The sequence below is a fragment of the Rosa chinensis genome, chromosome 2, assembly GCF_002994745.2.
Source record: "Rosa chinensis cultivar Old Blush chromosome 2, RchiOBHm-V2, whole genome shotgun sequence".
NCBI classification, from domain to species: domain Eukaryota; kingdom Viridiplantae; phylum Streptophyta; class Magnoliopsida; order Rosales; family Rosaceae; genus Rosa; species Rosa chinensis.
This window is the reverse complement of record NC_037089.1, coordinates 82,552,310-82,574,540: the sequence shown is the minus strand read 5'-3', so window position 1 is coordinate 82,574,540 and position 22,231 is coordinate 82,552,310. Positions and strand designations below refer to the sequence as shown.

Sequence of the window (22,231 nt, the reverse complement as noted above, 5' to 3'; positions counted from 1 at the left end):
ACACTATCATGCAAATTCTGCCCCCTGTTGCTTTACGATCTGTTCTTGAGAAGCCAGTTAGGTATGCAATCATTCGCTTCTGCCTATTCTTCAAGGCTATATGTGCCAAAGTGATTGATGTTTCCAAGCTAGAAAAAATGCAAGCATACCTAGTTATTATAGTTTGCTTGCTTGAGAAGTACTTCCCACTATCCTTTTTCGATATCATGATTCATATGACTGTGCATCTTGTGAGAGAAGTAGAGCTTTGTGGTCCAGTATTTTTTCGATGGATGTATCCCTTTGAGAGATACAAGTAAGTGTTCAAAGGATGGGTGAGATGTCGTAGGCACCCTAAAGGGTGTACAGCGGAGTGTTACATTGTCGAAGAGGCTGTTGAGTTTTGTGCTGAATGTATGCCTGATAATGCTGGTACTGCTGGAATCCCAGAAAGTAGCAAAGCAGAATTTCGAAATACATCCAAACCGCTATCAGGTGCTTCCATGATTTCTGTTTATGGAAAAGAAATGCATCAAGCACATCTTTGTGTATTGCAGAATACGGAGGATGCGTTGCCGTATTTCCGGTAAGTCATTACTTATTTCATTTTCCTTCTCTTTTTTTTAATTATAATGTCAACATTTCCCTTCATTATTTCCTGTCTTGCTAAGTGTTTGGTTTTTCTCCTCCATGCAGTGAACATTTGGAGTTATTAAAGTTGCTTTATCCTAAGTTCTCCAGAAATGAAACGTGGTTGAAGAATAAACAGAATCAGACCTTTTCGGACTAGTTAAAAGAGAGGGTAAGTTCTTCATTATTGATACATTTGCAACATCAAAATATTATCTTTTGATGGCTATGTAATGTATGTACTGTTTGCAGGTATCAAATGAACTCATGTTTGCTGACAATAATGTTTCACACACAATGAGATGGATGGCAGGTGGACCAAAGAATGAAGTACCAACATTTAGTTGATACCAGGTTAGTGGTATTGATTTCAACACTAAGGAGCGTGACAATCTTCGATATGTTCAAAACAGTGGGGTATTTTTGCTTGCTGATGCAATGCAGATTTCTAATGCAAGAGATAAAAACCCTAGAGTAGATGATATGCACTTTTACGGTGTGATTAAGCATATATGGGAGTTGGACTACTACAAGTTCAGGATACCTTTATTCAAATGTGATTGGCTAGAGAATGTTAGGGGCATCAAAGTAGACGAACTTGGGTTTACTTTGGTAAATTTGAATAAGATAGGTCACTTAAATGATGCTTTTGCCTTAGCTACCCATGTTAAGCAAATATTTTACATACAAGACCCCCTTGATAAGCAATGGTCAGTGGTAGTAAGGTGTCCATATAAAGACTATGAAGAGGCTAATGATGATGAGGAGCTACAAGATATTGAAGTGGAACAGCAGCCATTTAATGCCACATTGCCATCTGTTGAGACTTTTGATGACATAGTTGGTGATGATCACATCAATTATATGCAACCTGGAGATGAAGCCATATGGGTTGAGAATGGAAATAGTCATCGTCACTTATAGGATTAGATAATAGGGTTGTTTCCTTGCACTTTTGTTTGCTTCAGGCGTCTTTGTACTATGTGATTATTGATGAAATATATGAACCCTTTTAATATGTTAGTTGTTTTGTTAGTACTGGGTTCAATTTAGCTGCTAATGTGTTGTGTACTTTTGTATACTGCGCTGTGATATATATTTCTGGGCAGCCATTTATTTATACATATTGCTAACTGTTTACTTGTTTCTTTCAGGTCATGGCACCCCGGTCCAACAACACAGCCAAAGCTATAGGAATAGCACTAAGGATGAAGGCATTGCAAATGAAAAGAGGTAAAAAGATCGTGTCAAAACCAGCTGTTGAAGAGACTGATGTACCACCCAAATCTACCTTTGCTAAGCAAGATGCAGCCCCTAATAAAGCTGCAACCCCCAAGAAAGCTCAAGCGACATCAAGAAAAAAAATGTTGAGACTTGCTCACTCTAAGAAATCTGCATCCCCAAAGAGAAGTGTATCCAAGCAAGTTGGTAAGTCCAAGAAGGCAGCATATGCACGTAATGTTGGAAAGAGCAAGGCCCCTGATGAAGAGGACAACCTCACCGGTGGACTAAGGTTACTTAAGCGTGGGATGGTAACGATGAATCGCATTTCAAGGCGACTTATTCGTGGAAAGAGGCTGAAAGTTTAGTGTAATGCTCAAGGGGAACCAATTGGAAAAGCAGCTAAGGAGATGCAATCCTATATTGGGGTATTGGCACGTAAAAGGATCCCAATATCTATAAAGGATTGGAGAGGAGTGAAATTAGATGGGAAAGACAAAATCTGGGAAAGTATTGAGGTAATTAATCTGACTATATATTTAATTGTATGATCATGTTGTTATTATAGCTGTGTTACTTGTATTCTGCTTATTTTCATTAACAATGAGCAAATATTAAAGAAGGGTTCCCGCTTATGGTTTTGAACATGTGCATGAAGCATTTGTGGTGCCTAAGGAGTGGAAGAAATTGGTTATTACCTCAGCCGCCAATAAATGGAGAGAATTCAAGAGCAAGTTGACAAACTGGTACATTATGCCATATTTGGATAACCTTGAACTGTTGGAGTTCCCTCTAGATGATTATCGATCGATTGACCAGCATGACTGGGATAAGTTTGTTGCTGATAGGACTACCGCAAAATTTCAGGTTTGCCAACTAGATGATTTTAGTCCAATTACAGATAATGTTTTTCTTCTATGTCAATATCGGTTAAAATCTTCAAGGCGCTCTAATATTGTGGACACTTCTGCATACTTTTTGAAGGAACTCCGGGAGGCACAAATACAAAAGCGGAAGGAGAATAAGTACCCTCATCGAATGGCGCGAAAAGGATATGCTAATCTTCAGGAAAAACTGGTTAGTATAGCCTTTCCTAGAGTACTTTACTGTATAATTGTTCTTCCTTAGATTTAGGACAGAGTAATGATCATTATACCCTCCATGTTCATATAGTCTGAAACAATATCGATTGAAGAACTTGATCATGCGACAATGTGGGTAAAGGCACGACAAGACAAGACCGGCAACTTCAACGGGCCGACAGTAAAGAAGACAGTTGAAAAAATTGTAAGTTCAATTACAAGTGTAATTATTTTGTTGTGATTTTTTATAATTAATTTGCATCATTCATGCATCTGATGCTTTTATTTTATGTTTACAGGACAAACTAAAGCAAAAATTGTGTGAAGGTGAAGTGAATACTTCAGGATCAGATGATATTCTAACATTGGCATTGGGAAACCCTGAGGCCCCTGGCAGGGTAAGAGGTGTTGGTGGCTTTGTCAAGCTGGCTACTTACTTTAATATACCAAAATGCTGAAAGGAATCTGTAGAAGACACCTTGAGGGTGAGTGTGAAGAGGATATTAGCTGAAGAGAAAGAAACTATCATTGCCAATGAAAGAGCTAAATGGGAGCTGGAGATGGAACAACACATTGCCAAGGAAAGAGCTGCTTGGGAGGATAGGTTTAAGAAGTTGGAAGAAAAGGTTGCGAGGAAAGAGGTTGACAATGATTAATCCAAAACATTGACACCGTTGAATGATATTGGTTCTGGACAAGGCAGCTGTTCTAGGCAAAATGACAAGGGAATGAAGGTTGGTGAAACTGATCTTGCTAGAACTGTCAAGAAGAAGTTAATCTTGAACAAAGCTGCACAAGTGGATGTTGAAGAGGAGACTGCTATACCGCTTATGGATAGTAAATTGAGCAACAAATCTGCATCGGTTATTGAGGATGATGTTGGGGAAAGTTGGTAGACATCTCATCAAGACTAAATTCTGGGAAGAAGTTCAGGTAAAGTTGGAGTTTAAGCTAGCAATAAATTCGTTGGATAATGTAGTTGCTCTTGGAACCATCGTTGAAGTTGATATTGAGGCCAGCAAACAAACAATCCATGGTGTTCCAATGGGAGAGGAAAATGTGCGTGTATCAGTCACCAAAGCTATTGTTGAAGATGCTTTGTTACCATTTCCTATCAAAGATGATATTGTCAAAATATGCGATGCGATTGGCACATGCGTTCCTTGGCCTAAAAACTTGATTATACCCCCCACAGTTGAGCAAAAGGTAATTTCATTTTTTAATTAGTACATTTTTAGAAATCCTAAACTATTTTTATCTAATAATGATGCATGTTATTGTTTACAAATATAGCAAGGAGAAAAGCGCAAAATTGTGAAGAAGAGAAATAGAGACATATATGATAATGATCATGATGACCTTCAAAACCTGCTAGCCAAGTTGCCTTTACCCCTAAAGATGTTGTGCCAATGGGCCAACACATTCTTAAAGGATGGGTTCACCATCCAGACCACTTTGGGAGAAGAGCTTTTTAGCCATCCAAAGAAGGTAGCTATCTTCAGGAGGGATGTGTATGCCATGACCAACATGAAAAAGATATCGAGCAGCTCATTAGTGATGTATATGAGGTTTGTAGTGCACATTAAATATGTTAAATTGTATTAGGTTGTTTGGTGGCCATCTTCAATGTGTAATTGCTGTGAAACTAAATCTGCTGTTTTTGTAGCTACCTCTATCAGGTTTTGAAGAAAACAAATATGCTGGAAATGATCGCCTTCATAGACCCTGCTCACACTGGTGCACTTAGGTGTGGAAATCCAACAGAACGAGCTCGTTCTCTAGCTGTTCGGTATGGAAATGGGAAGCCTGGCCAGGTTTTTCTAGTTCCCTATAACTCAGGGTAAGCAATTTTGATTTAGACCTTACGTCCTAATATCTACAGTATATATGCATGTTATCTTCATTAATTTAGTTGGGTATTGAGTTGAACATTTTAATGTTAGTTGTCATTGGATGTTGACGGTTGTGAACCTCAGTGAAGAAGTGGTGCACTTCATGGATCCATTAAATAGGCGACTCATCACCGGTGAATGGAAAACTATTGTGGACGAGTAAGTGGCTTCTACATTCAGTTTGGTCCAATGTAAAATTGGTTGTTATACTTGCATTTTGTTGGAAATTTCTATCTAAATGTTACTTTGTAAGTTGTTCAGTTTCTGGCTGATTGTTGTTCTCGTCATGCTGTTTCAGTTCCATCAGAATATACAATGCACAGAAAAATAAGAAAGGCAGAAAAATAGGTCAATGGAAAAATTGTGCGGTACGAGTTGCAAACCAGCTAACTATATGCTATTTGATTTTACTTCAACAAATGTTCTATTTATTCCATAGCATCAGCCAGGTATTCAACAATCTTATGATGTTTCAGGGCATTCCGGAGCAATTGGCCGATAAAACTTGTGGACTGTGGATTATGCATTACATGAAAGACATAGTGGATGATAAAAATCAACAGTGGAGTGCTAAGGTGTGTGTGTGTATATATATATCAACTCCTTCCAATTCTGATTAATGTTATGAAACATATCCATTCACATTAACTTGTATTTAAAAAAAAAAAACTTGCAGTGGGAAAGGAAAGCAAATCACTTCTACACACAAAAAGATATTGATCAGGTCCGAGCCGAGTGAGCAAAGTATGTTAGCCAGTTTCAACAAAACTAGTGTGTCGAGATAGATTCTAATTTTGGACATGCATTATCTATAACCTATATTAACTAGTTATGCAGTTGGTCTAAGTATCTATTTTTGGCCTGCAAGTACAGTGTATCAGTAGTATGAGATATCAGTTTTTTTTGGGTTACTGATCATGCCAACTGCTATGGGTTATTGAACTGATGTTTATTAAGTTTAGCTCCATTTTGGATGTATGTATAGCTATAAGAACAGATTGATCAAATATTGGTATTTGTGAATGGATTCCATATTTGATGAATGCATTGTGTAGTTCCTAGATTTATATGATTGTGCAACAATAGGGATACGAGTGTGACATCTGGAATAGAAAGCAACAACAAAATGATGTTGTTGGACGTATCAAAGAACAACAGAAACAAGGATAAATGTGTTCTTATTTGGACTCTCAAACAACAGAAAATTGTCATCTAAAATAGAAAGCAACAACATAATGATATCCAAATATGTTGTTTTATATGCACTCAAACAATAGATAATTGTCGTCTTCAGGTCAAATCAAAGATAGAGTCGAAAAAAATTTGTTGACTAAAAACTGAAACAACCACATAAAATTATAGTCAATCAACAGATAGAACCAAAATTCTATGGTTACAAACAAAATGAAACAACATTTAACTGTGGCTCAAATTAGCTTCAAGCAACAAATAATTGTCATGTCTGCGCTCTTCAACCTTCAGTTAACTGTTGTAGAGTATAAACCACAACAATAGATAAATGTAACCTTAACAACTTTTAAATTACACTTAATTGTAATTTCAGGTTATATGCCACAATAGATAACTATTATTATAAGTTAATAAAAATAACAGATAATTGTTATTTTGTTTCCTTTTAAACGTCATTTAACTGTCATCTGTGACTAAACTCAACTGGTAAATAAATATGGTATTAACTAAGTTCAATGCACACTTATCTATGACTATGATGCATATAAAACAACATATAAATGTCATCGTAGGCAACTAAAAACGATAGATAATTGTATTCTGAACTGAATACGAATGACAGTTAACTGTTATTGAATTGGAACAAAAATAATACTTAACTGTTATTATAAGTCCATTCAGACAATAGATAGGATTTCATATCTTATACTTCAGTGCATTCAAACCAGAGAAATGACATATTTCTGTCTTTGGAATAAGCATTAGATCATACAAATTATAAGGAACTGTTATTTGTTTGCACATCACATGACATTTATCTGTCGTTTGAATTCACTAGTGTCTTGATTTCATCAGACAACAGAAGACCTAAAACTTTCTGTCGTCTGAAAATTCATCAGACAACAGAAGACCTAAAAACTTTCTGTCGTCTGATTTTTTAGACGACAGATTTCCTCTGTCGTCTGATACCCCCAAGAGACGGCACTGTACTAGACAACATAATTTTTTTTTAATCAGACGACAGATCTCCTCTGTTGTCTAATTACTTTTCTAGCATAGTGAATTAATTTCTATTTAAGTATCCCGTAAATGATTGTTTTTCCTTCCAGCACTCGGAGCTATTAGGAAAAAGGGGGCATTGTGGGGGTGTAAAATTTTGGCTTTTGGGCTCCCACCCATTGAACCAAGCCCACTTATTAAAAATCACCGTTGACGAGGCCTAGGTATTTGAGTCTTTTGACCTTCTCCTCTTCCACCCTATCAATTCCCAAGAGGGATAAGACTCTTCATATGATTGTAAGAAGAAAGGTCTTAACCACATATATCATAGGACTCCCTTCTTCCCTAAAAGCTTTTACCACTACATTTCCTCCCCTTAACAATAATCACATCACTTTCTATAAGCAAGATTAATTAGCATGAAATAATTCATTGCAAGCCAATAAAACTCATTCTTCCCTATCCCAACAAGAAGAAACTAAAAAAATAAAAGCTTAGAAAACCAGTTCCAACCAAATAGATACATGTTTTTAAAGTGCATATTGACACCTTGCTTTTCATACACTATCATACCTGAGATGAAAAACAAATATATCCAAACTTCAAAACGATATTTGTACACAAAAAAACAAGGACTAAATACTGTTTAGTCCTTGAGTTTTTGACCATAAAACACTTCAGTCTCTGACCTTCTAATTTCATACGTTTAGTCCCTGTACTTCAAAATTTCAGACCAATTGGTCCTTGCCGTCTAAAAGTCGCGGTGAAATGTCTATTATGCCCTCAGTTCTTTTTTTTAAATAAATTTATTCCTTTCTTTTTTTTATATTTATTCTTAGTTTTCAAACAGAAACAAAGAAAGGGGAAAAAACAGAAAAAAAATAAACAGAAAGAAAGAAAGGGAAAAAAAAAATTCATTTTCCAAAAAAAATTTTTTTAATTAATTAATTAAGAAAAAAAAGAACTTAGGGCATAATAGACATTTCGCCGCAACTTTTAGACAGGAATGACCTATTGGTCTGAAAGTTTGAAGTACAGGGACTAAACGTGTGAAATTAGAAAGTCAGGGACTGAAGTGTTTTATGGTTAAAAGCTCAATGACTAAACAGTATTTAGTCCAAAAAACAATCAGGCCTCTTTGAAATACTATCCTTGACCTCTGGAATACTAATTGAAGAAAAATCACTACATTTCATCTAGGAATGTAAGATTGACATTCAACATTCAAGCAATACAAGCCAATGGAAACTGAAAGTCACCATGATGCTCCAAACTTTCATTATTGTAACCGAACCCTCTATTTTTCCATGAATTTACAATCAATTTACTGCACAGAATATACATCTTCAATCAAGGCAAAGGCAAACAGAACACTAAATCTGCTAAGCGTAAACTAAATTCACTTTCTGGGGTCTAACAATATCATGAAAAGATCAAATCATATTCCTAACACTAACACCATCAACTCACCACCAATTTAGATATTATAAATTGTAAGTCTAAACCAATCAAATACTATTTTGTTCCCAGGACTCTAATCAAATAGAACTGCTATTTGTTACAATATTATCTGAACAATTTACTTATGTCAAAAACCTTATCTCCATTTTGATAAATCAGTTATCCAATTTCCTAAAGCAACAGTCTTTTCCCTTGAAAAAAATCCACAAAAAACCATAATATCCTCAAAAACCCTAAAATCAAAATCAGGAAATCCAAACATGGTAGAATGGAGCGAACAGACCAAAACTAGAGAATGAGAATTTGTGGAATTGGAATCTTACCTGAACCCAAAAGCTTCAACAAATCTAGGTGGAGGTTAAGTCTGGTAGGATCCGCCATCAAACTGCTCACTACAGACCTGTTCGTGGCTGGAGCAGCATTAATAGCAAGTGACGGAGAGAAAAGAGAAAGAGAGAGAGAGATCTGCTCAGTGGTTTCAAGTTGGTTGCGCAAGAACAACAAGGTCAGTGCTTCTGTATGTTAATTAAACTTAAAGCCGCACCGTTTTGGTTGAGGTGGGAATTACCTCGTGGTGATTTTGCTTAGAATCAAAACTTCGAGTTTCTTCCTTTTTGGTTTGCTGGTGAGGGGAGATGAGAGAGGGAATGGGTTGGCATGGCTTCAACGGGATAGACCTAATCGAGATGTGTTTTCATGACAGATGGTGTTTTCATGACAGAGTGGTGGTTTTTGATGAAGTTGAGAAGAGAGCTGCTCGACGAGAGGAAACGGTTGTTTTGACAAAGTGTTGACGGGGAGACAGCAAATCCAATAAACCTAGCTACCTACCGAATTAAGTTGTCAAAGGCAGGATTTTAATTTTTGCTTTATGAATCAGACAACATAAAGACGAAGTTTTGTTGTCTGATTGTGAACAAATTAGACCTCAGCTAAGGTTCCGAAGAGGGAAAAGTTCCCGCTATAATATGCAACCGAAGTAACAAGCTAGGCAATGCTCATTTACACAACGGAAACAACTCATTTGGTTATGGGATCATCAATCTGGTGCTATATTTCAATCAAAACTTAGAGGTTGTTGGGGGCCTTCAGTGCCATTTTGGGCCAAATAAAGGCATATGCAAACATTTCCCACTTTATCACACAACAGAAAGTACAAAACCGTTGTATGAATGTTTTGCATGCTATACTCAGACAACATATATAACTATACTGTTGTATCATGTAGTACCAATTTGGAGCCAAATTTGAGTTGATCTAGGGGGAAATCTGCCGCTATTTTTTTTATGATTCACACAACAGATTATTCTTGTAACCGTTTTGCAATGACCTTCTAAAAAAACTTCAGAATTTTAACCACCTTATACAACGAAAGTTTAGTAAACATGTTGTGTGATTCACTTTTCTTCATCACACAACACTTTTTTTATTCATTGTGCAAAAAGTGTTGTCTGTTAACCTTTTTGGTGTAGTGATACACACACACACACATATATGCAGTCCTTCTCTACTAAGGACCTCCGCATATTTTAATATTTGCTTATTTCATTGAATAGACTCACTTTTCGATCATATATCCACACCTTGACTGTTCAGATTTTAGGTCCTAATGTATAGATCACTTATGCAAATTTTCATCCAAATTGATGATCGTTAAGGTACCGAATTAGATTAAATCAATGAACGAACCAAATTTGTCCAACCTAAACCGTTCGTATATGCAATCATTCTCTGCTAAGGACCTCTGCATATTTTAAAATATGCGAATTTTCTTGAATAGACTCATTTTTCAATTGCATATCCACATCTCGACCGTTCAGTTTTTAGGTCATAATGTATAGATCACTTCTGTAAATTTTCAACCAAATTGATGATCGTTAAGGTATCGAACTAGATTAAATCAATGAACAAACCGAATCTGTCCAACCTGAATCGTTCGTGTTCATAATAGTCACTTTCGGGCCTTAAAACTGCAATTTACTGTTTTTCAGCATTTTTGGTTTTCTAGTTGATTGGGATTTGTTTCATTTTGACCCGTAAGCTTTAGGGTTTCATTGTTAGTTGCCCTAGGGTTTCTTTTCTCATATATAAGCAACCTTAAACGGTTGCAGAACATATCTTTTATCATATTATCAATCAAATTAAGTGTTTTCTCAACTATCTCTGGTGGACTCCAGAATTCTTGTTTTAGGTTTATTGCTTGGAAATCTAGGGTTACTTTCCGACTGCGTCATAGATCTCATAATCTCGTTCACTAGAGATCAGAGAAGAAGCACTTCAAATATGCTCCTGAACAGTCATGATCACCTGGTCACCTACTGACCAAATATTATTTGGTAAGTCACCGTTCGATTGACATCGGACGGTTGACAGCTAAGTGATGAAATATGAGATGAGAGCTGTCAACCGTCTGATCTCAATCGAACGGTGACTGACCAAATATCATTTGGTCAGTAGGTGACCATGTGAACGGGGCCGTGCTCCTGAAATAACCAGGTCTAGATGGCTGCATATTCTGGGAAATTGTTAATGGACGAGGTCAGTGGGACAGCCTCGGATTTCTTTCTAGAAATTTTATGTTTGCAGCAGATTAAGACTTTTATTACTCTAATATATTTCATTATTTTGAGAGAGAGAGAGAGAGGTGGCTAATCTTATGTTACCAGAGACATGTGAAGGTAGAGATGGAGGTGGGTTGTGTGAAGGTGGAATGGACAGAAAAATAGAAAAGACAAAATGAGAGTAAAATTGAAAGTTTGATGTATAAAATTAGGAATATATGGAGGTCTAAATATTAAAAGCGGAGATCTAAGTGAATAGCAATACTCGTTCAACAAATGAAGAACTTGTGAGAATGACTTTGAAAAAAAAATTCCTGACTAGTTAAAAATAGAAAGAAAAACATTTTCGTCCGTATCAATCGATATCATATATTATGAAGCAACTTGACTGATCGAGTACGACTTCTATGGATTAATTTTAGAGGTCCAAGTTGCTAAGTGAAATTGCATGCAACTTTCCCCTTGTTATTAAAGAACCTAGATAATGCACATTTTAATATAAGCATCCTATCTTTGAAGCTCTTCTAGCTAATAAATTATCTGTCACATCCACCAAGTGCATACGCCAAGGCATAATATGGAAGCATCTTGTATGAAGAATATTGCATAAACGAACAAAATATTAGACTGGCTAATTTACTGCCATTTGGAAATAATATACTCTTTCTTCTAGAAAATATGATATGGAAATTTCCCTAAACATTGCAATACCCATATACCTTAATTCAAGTAAACTACAAGAACAATGAACAATTCACAAGGAAAATAGTGCAGTCACTGCAGTGTTAGACGGTTAGACCCATAAAATTTAGATAACAACAATCGGATGTTCATTAGATAACTAAAATTTTCTAATTAAGCTTAGGTACATTCAAAAGAAAGTCAAGACCAAACAAAAAAATTATTTTGTCGGGAACCAACATAGGCTATGGTGACGGTACAGGACTACTGGTGCTATGGCGACGGTGACAAGTTGGTCGGCGCGCGGTGACTGCAGCTGCATTGCAGGGGAGCAAGACGAAGTGGAGGGCGGGCTAGCTTGGACCAATCTTCCCTCTAGTTAGGTCAAGAATTGGTTGGACCTGTCACCTTCGTGTTGGGCTGATTGTTTTGGCCTTAATGGGTTAGGGTTTGCTTGGTTGTTCTCGGCCTATCAAAATTTAAGTTTTTATTCATTATTTTATTTTCGGTCTTTATTCCTCTTTTTTATAAGGGGAATGAAATGACCATGTTTATCTCTTTTTGAGAGAATAGGTCGCAAAAACCTACTCTGTAGTTCTTTTATTGATTCTTCAGAGTTCTAGGTTTACAAAAGAATAAAAGTGTGTGGACTTTCAAAAATGTAGGTGTACTTGGAGGTGTATGCTGGTTTCTTATTCTGTTTTTATAATAAGGTTTTATAGTACTGTCATGGGGCATAACTTTGTATTATGGCACTTGTGGATATATGTTTTTAAAAGAGAGTTTCGGTTGTGTACTTTCTTTTATTGTCCAGGTTGGACCAGACTTTCATATTGAATTGTTAGGTTAATGATTCATATGATTTTGTCACTGAGTTGACTTTTATTGTCCAGGTTGGACTAGATTTTCATATTGATTTGTTAGGTTAACATTTTCTATGATTTGCCACGGTGTGACTTATGTTATTTCTTTTGGGAAAAGAATATTAGGTTTTTAAGGAATCTTGGTGTGTGTTTCTTTGCCTTGAGTTGAAACGTTTTCCTCAGGATTTTTGTCTGTTGCTTCCTTAAATTGAATCGGTGGATTCCTCGTGATCTTGGTGTGAGTTATTTTATTTGAGTTGAAAGGTTTGCCTCGTTAATCATGCTAGTTATGTGGTTCTTGTATTTGAGTTTACTCATACAAGCTTTTAAAAGCTTACCGGGTTTGTTGTGTGGCAACCCGGTGCATTATTCGATGGTGTAGGAGTTAATTTGTAGGTCAGGGTAATCGAGGGTGAAGTTGAGTTCTAGTAGTAGCTGTATGGGTAGGAAGCTAATATTGTGGCTTTATTAATGTTAAGACTTCCGCTATGTAGTGAGCTTTGAGGAGCATTTACTTATTATTTTGTTATTGCAACTTAATTCGTAAACTTGTGTAATGCAATATTGATATGCTCATATTATCCTATATTTCTATGCCTCTTAATCTTGGTATTTATGTTTAGTTCTCCTTATTTCGAGTCATTTATGTTGTTATAGTGTTTTTGTAGGTTTGTCTCATAAAGAGAAGAAAAGAAGCCAAAATGAGCTAAGTAGGATTGAAAGATAATATGCAATTTCAAGTTCCAGAATCTGCCTGTGTAGAACACCCAACTTCGCCGAATTACTGGGAGTTACTCAGATCGAATCAGACAATGAGCCTTATATTCATGGAAAGATACGGATGTCTATTTTCTGTAGAATTTTACGGATCTTGATTTCGATACTTCTGGAGAAAGTTATGATTATTTGAGTGAAGATAGGTCAGACAGGAAACCTGCTCGGGAATTTACAACCATTCATGGAGAACTCAAGTTTCGCGGCACAAGATCGTCAATCCTAATGTTTCAAGGAAGTTAATTCAGATGAGGATTCAAGAATACATGTATTCCTACTTCTACAAGAGATATTTCAAGGTTTTCCCATTCCAAATGAAGAAAGGAATCCAAATCCAAGTCTTACAAGGAAACTTGAAGCCAAAGATGAGCAGAAATCTTCCCTATATAAGGGAGCACGAATTTACATGAGGAGGGGAGTCTCGGAGCACATTGAAGATGCCTAAGGAGCGGAGACGACTCACCCATCTTCCCCTTCTTTTCCCTTTCCATTCTTTTTATGTTTTTCCTATGTTTTACTTAGTTATATTTTGCTAAACCTTTTTCTAGGGTTAGGATGATGCCCTATCATGATTGTTTATGTACTTTGATGATTTATTGATGGATTTATAGTTTCTTTATGATGAATTCTTAGTCACTATTTGAATTGATGCTTTATGTTTAAGTTCTTTGATTGATCACCTTAGGGCTTTGCATCTAGTAATTAGAAGATGAATTTGAGGCGTACTTGCAATATAATTCAAATTAGCTTCTTGTGATTAAGAGTTGTGAATTACATTATTGTCGTACCTGAAGTAATGGTTTGCATGATTCTCTTGTTTTCTAGTACGTAATGAGTCCTATGTGTTAAATTTATGCCGTACCTGGATAAACTGCATGTTAGGATATACGACCTCTGCCGTACTTGGAGAGAATCATACACTTAAGGAAAACTATGGTCTAAGTGCCGTACCTGGACTTAGATACGGGAATTATCATCTAGAGAAACAAAAGAATCTGTTAATTGCATTGAAACATGAATATGATTGTTAGTGGTTGATTATGAAACCCTAAGTTTTATCATTATTTGTTTCTTTCTTTCTTTCTTTCTTTAATTTTCATATTATTTCTTTATTCAAAAATCCAAAAACCATATATTCTTTAGTTTAATTGTTTATGTGTTTTTGTGTTTGGATTAATTAGGTTAGGATTTAAATTAATTTTCAATCCTCAGTTGGAACGACCTCGTACTGGCACACTATACTAACGACGATTCGTGCGCTTGCGAGTTTTAATTAAAATTTCACAACAAGTTTTTGGCGCCGTTGCCGGGGATTGACAATTGATTTTGATTCTAACTTGATTACCAATTTTGTTTTCTTTTTGTTTGTTCTTTTGTTTCTCTATTTTCTATAATTTTCAATTTTGAAATTGCTGATGTGAAATTTCTTTTTATCTTTTCAGGTTCTGTACCTTCTTTTTGACGTAGATTCTGGACATCTTTTTGGAAGTTTTAATGGGCTTATTGCATATCACCGGAAAGCTACATGAGTCTAGTTTCCAACGCACCAAGCAGATCATCATTCGGAGCTGTGAGCTTAGAGATATTTGAGAGATACCGATCAGTGCTCAATCTGCGCGAAAATTTTTCTCCGACAACTTGGGTGATCGTTTTGACTTCAACATCGGCTTTGTGCTATTCTTCACTAAATCCCAGGGAGCTCTAAACTCTTCTGTTTACTTTCTTGTTTTTATTTTTCACTTATGTCTTCTCCATGCTTTTATGTGCATTGCATGCTTTAATTCTTTCAACATTGAGGACAATGTTAGATTTAAGTGTGGGGGAAGAGATTTTGATTTTTGTTTCTATTAGGTTGTTAGTTTTGTGGGTTTATAAATGAAAAACGAAAAATTAAAAAATTGTGTTTTCTCTGTTATTTGTGAGTCATTATTTTTTATTTTTGTTTTCTTGAGTCTTAGGCCTTTCAACAACTATGATGAGTATATATTTCAGAAATTATGGCTTAAGAGAATCATAAATTGAGATGATGTCTGACTTTATTTTTTTTGGTTAACAAGGATGTATGATTGTCATATGTATGTGTAGTGGATGTGGTCTTGTTTACATGGTACAGAAAAGAGCATGTTAAGACAAGTTTTTGATTCATACATAACCTATGTGAGATATTTGAGCCTATTTGCCTTTTCTTTGTTGAGTGTTGAATGAAAAAAAAAAAAATATATATATATATATATATATATATGTCATCTCATTTTCTTGGCGATGATTTTGTTGATCTCATTATTCTTTCATCTTGATTGATTGCTTGCCAAAGATTAAATTTAATGAACTATAGAATGCTAGAATTCACTCTTATACTTGTCAAGACTTTTATCAATATATGCTTGGACCTTGGAAAAGATAAAGGCACCTTAGGAAATTATCACCATTGCCAAATTGCCATGTGTCCCTATTTGTGTATACAAGATGTACACCCCCATAGATAAACCTCTTTGAGCCTACATTGAGTCTTTTCTTTCATCACCCTCATAATCCTTAAACCCTAAACCTTAGTATAGTTTTATCCTTACCCATGTTCTAAAGACATAGTGGAGCTAATTTTTGAGACATACAAGAGGTTTTTGGCATCAAGAATGAAGATGGAGAAGAGAAGGAAGTTTAAGTGTGGGGGTAAGACTTGTCCATAGAAAAAAAAATGCATGTATGTATGTGCCGTGAGAAGAAAAGAAGAAAAAAGAAAAAAATTATATGTGACGGCAAAAGAAAAAATATGATAAGTGTTTGTGGATTTTAGTCTCCCCATGTGGATTTGGAGTTTGCTTTGAAGTGAAGGCCCATACAAGAAAAAAAATTTGGTCTTTGTCCGATTCACAAGCATTCAAAGGAAAAGGAGTCTATGATGTTTCTATTAAAGTGGAATTTCAAGATTGTCTCTCTACATCAACAAGAGCTCTACTAGGTTTTTAGGATACTTTGTTATTTTCCTATCCCCTCGTTTCTATAAACCCTAAGCCTTGGCCCAATTACAACCTTAATTATAAGACCTCTTTGATCCTTGAAAAGAGCAGCCTTTGATCTGTGGAGATGAGTTAAAAGAGTTGAACTTATGGTTTGGGTCCATTTGTGCAAGTAGTTGATATCCTTCATGAGATCATACTTGAAAAATATTTTCAGAAAAAGCTTTTTATTTCTATTATATGTGAGTTATTTGTTTGTCTTATATATTATCTCTCTCACATATATCTTGAGTGAATATATGCTTTTGCATAAGCCGTGAATCTGAGAGAAGAAAGAGGGTAAACCGGTGAGGATTTGAGTCATAACTTGTTTGAAGCATGCTGAGATTAATATCACCAATGTTGCCCCCATGTCCTACATGTTTATATGTTAAGTTATATGTTTTTGTTAACTCTCGAATAAATGTTGGATTGATTCTTGGTTGTTGTGCTAATCTTGATGCCATGAAAGTATGAGATTTTTTTTAGACTAACGTTGAAAGGCTTAGTGTGTTTCATTTGTTTTGTTTTGTGTCTTTGTGTTTTTAGTTTCATTGTTTTGCTCGAGGACTAGCAAAGTCTAAGTGTGGGGGTATTTGATATGCTCATATTATCCTATATTTCTATGCCTCTTAATCTTGGTATTTATGTTTAGTTCTCCTTATTTCGAGTCATTTATGTTGTTATAGTGTTTTTGTAGGTTTGTCTCATAAAGAGAAGAAAAGAAGCCAAAATGAGCTAAGTAGGATTGAAAGATAATATGCAATTTCAAGTTCCAGAATCTGCCTGTGTAGAACACCCAACTTCGCCGAATTACTGGGAGTTACTCAGATCGAATCAGACAATGAGCCTTATATTCATGGAAAGATACGGATGTCTATTTTCTGTAGAATTTTACGGATCTTGATTTCGATACTTCTGGAGAAAGTTATGATTATTTGAGTGAAGATAGGTCAGACAGGAAACCTGCTCGGGAATTTACAACCATTCATGGAGAACTCAAGTTTCGCGGCACAAGATCGTCAATCCTAATGTTTCAAGGAAGTTAATTCAGATGAGGATTCAAGAATACATGTATTCCTACTTCTACAAGAGATATTTCAAGGTTTTCCCATTCCAAATGAAGAAAGGAATCCAAATCCAAGTCTTACAAGGAAACTTGAAGCCAAAGATGAGCAGAAATCTTCCCTATATAAGGGAGCACGAATTTACATGAGGAGGGGAGTCTCGGAGCACATTGAAGATGCCTAAGGAGCGGAGACGACTCACCCATCTTCCCCTTCTTTTCCCTTTCCATTCTTTTTATGTTTTTCCTATGTTTTACTTAGTTATATTTTGCTAAACCTTTTTCTAGGGTTAGGATGATGCCCTATCATGATTGTTTATGTACTTTGATGATTTATTGATGGATTTATAGTTTCTTTATGATGAATTCTTAGTCACTATTTGAATTGATGCTTTATGTTTAAGTTCTTTGATTGATCACCTTAGGGCTTTGCATCTAGTAATTAGAAGATGAATTTGAGGCGTACCTGCAATATAATTCAAATTAGCTTCTTGTGATTAAGAGTTGTGAATTACATTATTGTCGTACCTGAAGTAATGGTTTGCATGATTCTCTTGTTTTCTAGTACGTAATGAGTCCTATGTGTTAAATTTATGCCGTACCTGGATAAACTGCATGTTAGGATATACGACCTCTGCCGTACCTGGAGAGAATCATACACTTAAGGAAAACTATGGTCTAAGTGCCGTACCTGGACTTAGATACGGGAATTATCATCTAGAGAAACAAAAGAATCTGTTAATTGCATTGAAACATGAATATGATTGTTAGTGGTTGATTATGAAACCCTAAGTTTTATCATTATTTGTTTCTTTCTTTCTTTCTTTAATTTTCATATTATTTCTTTATTCAAAAATCCAAAAACCATATCTTCTTTAGTTTAATTGTTTATGTGTTTTTGTGTTTGGATTAATTAGGTTAGGATTTAAATTAATTTTCAATCCTCAGTTGGAACGACCTCGTACTGGCACACTATACTAACGACGATTCGTGCGCTTGCGAGTTTTAATTAAAATTTCACAACAAATATATAACTCTACGGAGCAAGTCTATATAGACATTGTGTATTCAAGGCATCAGTATGTACTTGGTTTAAAAGGAAAAAACTTTTTAGGTATTTTGTATTGATGACTGAACCATTCACGTCAAATATAATTGTAAGATTATCTTGATTTTTAATTTTTGAAAAAATCGAGGCGTGATTAGTTTGAGCGGTGGTCACTATGGTGATCTTGACAACATGTGAAGTAAAGAGTTTGGCCATGTCCGAGACTGAGCTTATGCGGCCGTTACCATTGAAAAGGAACAAGAATACATCAACATAGTCATGGCTTTCGCTACCCTTTTGGATTTCAGAACATAGAATGAAGATGAAGAAGCAATAGGTTACATGGTAAGGATTTTTTTTTTAAAAATTTTATGTGAATTTAGCACAAAGGTTATTTAACTTATTTTAGGAATTTAGCCATTCATGCGAGCCCTGACTCTAAAATTGCGCAAACATGTTGGTGCCACGTTATCAGTTGTTGGCACAATTAGCTGAATTTATCAAATTTGGACGTGGCTTATGCAATTTTGAAGTACATGGATGATTATGGTCATAGTATCGATTGGAAAACCGTGTTTTCTATATATTGCACTGTACTCTTTATAATTTTCTGTGTTATTTAGGCGCTAGGTGTGTTCAAATAAAGATTCAGATATATTTTTTATACCATATTATCGTATTTCATAGAATACGACTAATTCTAGTCTACCCCATTCATTCCTTGCACCGAAGTAAACTACAAGTTTCTTTATTCAGAGGGGAGCTATCATTTAATGACTTTCTTCACAATACACTGAAGTCTCTACTAATAGAGATGATGAAGATAGTGAAGATCTTTTTACCTCATAGGTCTTCTATGTGGTTCTAAGTTACTCATGTAATTCCACGTGTAACGTATGATATATACGTACAAAGAATGTATATAATGTGTGATGGCATAGTCTCCCATTGGGTTTTCAGCCATAAAAAAAACAATTAGATGTTTATTTAAAAAAATTTAGGAGTTGTCGGCGATTCCACATTTACTGTTTCATCTTAAATGATTACAACTCACTATATAACAATGTTTATTCAAGGTTTTCTTTTCATAGATAATTGATAATTGATCAAACAAAAATATCCAAAAGTTTCACTTAAAATTTTCATATTTTCCTTCCAATTTCAACCATTTTTCTTGAATATTTACCGAAATCAATATATCCACGATATTTCCTTTGAAATTTCCTTTTTTTTGGACCATCAATATTTCTTCGAAACACAATATTTTGGTCATTGCAGAGAGAGAGAGAGAGAGAGAGAGAGAGTGTGTGTGTGTGTGTGTGTGTGTGTGTGTGTGTGTGTGTGTGTGTATGTGGCTGTGGTGGTGGTGGTGGTAATTGGAGAAAGCTAACTGACAAATTGATTCTGCATGCATGTCTAGCTTCTTTGAATAGAAAAGTCTTCTTTTGATAGAAACTCAGATTATCGATCTGGTATAGTAGAAAATTTTTCAAAAAACTTAGGTGGAGGAGGACCACTTTTTCATGGCCATAGTATCGACTGGAAAACCGTGTTTTCTATATATTGCACTGTACTCTTTATAATTTTCTGTGTTATTTGGTCGTTAGGTGTGTTCAAATAATGATTCAGATATTTCTTTCTACCATACTATTGTATTTCTTAGAGTACGACTAATTCTAGTCTACCCCATTCATTCCGTGCACCGAAGTAAACTACAAGTTCCTTTATTCAGAGGGGAGGTATCATTTAATTACTTTCTTCACAATACACTGAAGTCTCTACAAATAGAGATGATGAAGATAGTGAAGATTTTTTTACCTCATAGGTCTTCTATGTGGTTCTAAGTTACTCATGTAATTCAAGGTGTAATGTATGATATATACATACAAAGAATGTATATAAGGTGTGATGGCATAGCCTCCCATTGAGTTTTCAGCCATCAAAAAAACAATTAGATGTTTATTTAAAAAATTTTATGAGTTGTCGGTGATTCTGCATTTACTGTTTCATCTTAAATGATTACAACTCACTATATAACAATGTTTATTAAATGTTTTCTTTCATAGATAATTGATAATTGATAAAACAAACATATCCAAAAGTTTCACTTAAAAATTCCATATTTTCCTTCAAATTTCCATCATTTTTGTAATGCCCCGTACCTACTAGTTACTTTTTACCGTGGTTGACCGAGAAATTACTTTTTCTTTAGTCCGGTAAAATAGGAAATTTATTTGAGATTGTCGTAGAATACGCAAAATCGAGTTCGTGGACACGTAGTTTGTTTAAATTGGATTTATATCGGAAAAGTTATGACCAAAAATAGAAATTTCTATTTTTGGCTTGATTTTCTTTTTTTGTGAGGTACTATATGTGGTAAGGAGGGGTTAAAAATCAGATGGGAGAGAGAGAAAGGGAAAGAATCAGAAAAAAAATTAAAAGGAAAGAGAGAGAGCACGGGTAGAACCCGAGTCACCCCCCTCCCATTTTCTTTTTTCTTCTTCCGTCGCTGCTCTTCCCTTCTCCGGCGAATTCGTCGCCGTCCGGCCACCCCAAGACGCATCGTTGGGCACGGCGTGATCCTCTCTTCCTTCTCCTTCTAGCTATGTAAGTTTTTCACCATGGGTATCATTAGTTTTTGAGTTTTGAAGAGAATTTGCAGAAAAGGGGAAAACCAGAGTTTGGCTCCCATCTCGGTTTTCCGGCGATTTCCGGTCGAATTTCTTTGGGTTTTGGTTGTTGGTGAGTTGCTGAACGAGTTCCTAACCTTGTTGCAGCTTGTTTTGGGCTGTGGAGGAAGAATTGAAGGTGTTTGGGGACGTGAACAGTAGCGTGAACAGTTCCATCCGAGTTCTTGAGTTTGGGTTTGGAATTTCCAGCTTTTTCTGCTTGTTTTGGATGTGATTGCAGGTATAGAATTGTTGGGGGTGTTGTGGAGATAATTTTGAGCTAAATAGGTTGACTGGAATTGGATTCCACCTTTGATGTTTTGTGTTAAACTTGAGGATTGTTTGGTTTGAGTTTTTTTTTGGAATTTTGGTGTAGTTATTGTTATTTTGGATAGTATGGATTATAAATTTTATGGGTGAATCTCTTGATAATTTACTATCAATGTTATTGTGAAATTGTTCTATTTTGTGGAGGAGTTTGGAATGGAGATTGTGTTTTGGAAAAGAAAATTTAGAGAGGAGTTAAATTTTAGAGATGGAATTGTGAGTGGAAATGGGGAAAATTAAGATTGAATGTGGAAATGTTTGGAAAGGATTTTTATGATAATTGGTGGTATTTTTGTGATGAAGGAAGTGAGATTAAATTGATTTAGTTATCGAACGGCCCTTGTGAAGGTTTAGATTAAGTGAAGTCTTTGAATGGTTAAGGAATCGATTGAGTGGTTATGAGTTAGAGGGCATTGAGATTGTAAATTTGTGATTAATAGACGCTTATTCCAAGGGGAATTGGTTGTTTTGAGAGTATTTCATTATTATGGTTAATTATATCCTATGCAATTGTGACAGGACGTACTGAGCCCTCGAGCGAGGAGGACACAGGCAGGCAGCAGGGTTAGCTGCGAGACTCACTTGTGAGTGGACCTTTATTTTTATTTAAATAATTCATGCAGCATGGCATTAAGTTTTGAAATGTGATTTTATGGAAAGAAAAGGATTAAAAAGGAAGCAGTTGACAAGGAGGCCAGTTTGGCGCATGCGTATCTTACCTAGTTGGCAGTCCCTTCTAGGTAATAGTCTGGTCGGCAGTCCCGTCTAGACTACAGCTCGGTTGGCAGTCC

General features: G+C 35.6%; 1 long non-coding RNA gene across 1 annotated transcript; it reads left to right on the top strand.

Moving 5' to 3' along the window:
- The first annotated feature begins 20,861 nt into the window (after positions 1-20,861).
- On the top strand, positions 20,862-22,020 carry LOC112183356. The gene is made up of 3 exons (XR_002929848.2): positions 20,862-21,051; positions 21,222-21,354; positions 21,960-22,020. It is a non-coding gene; the product is annotated as an uncharacterized LOC112183356 (long non-coding RNA).
- Positions 22,021-22,231: the final 211 nt, after the last annotated feature.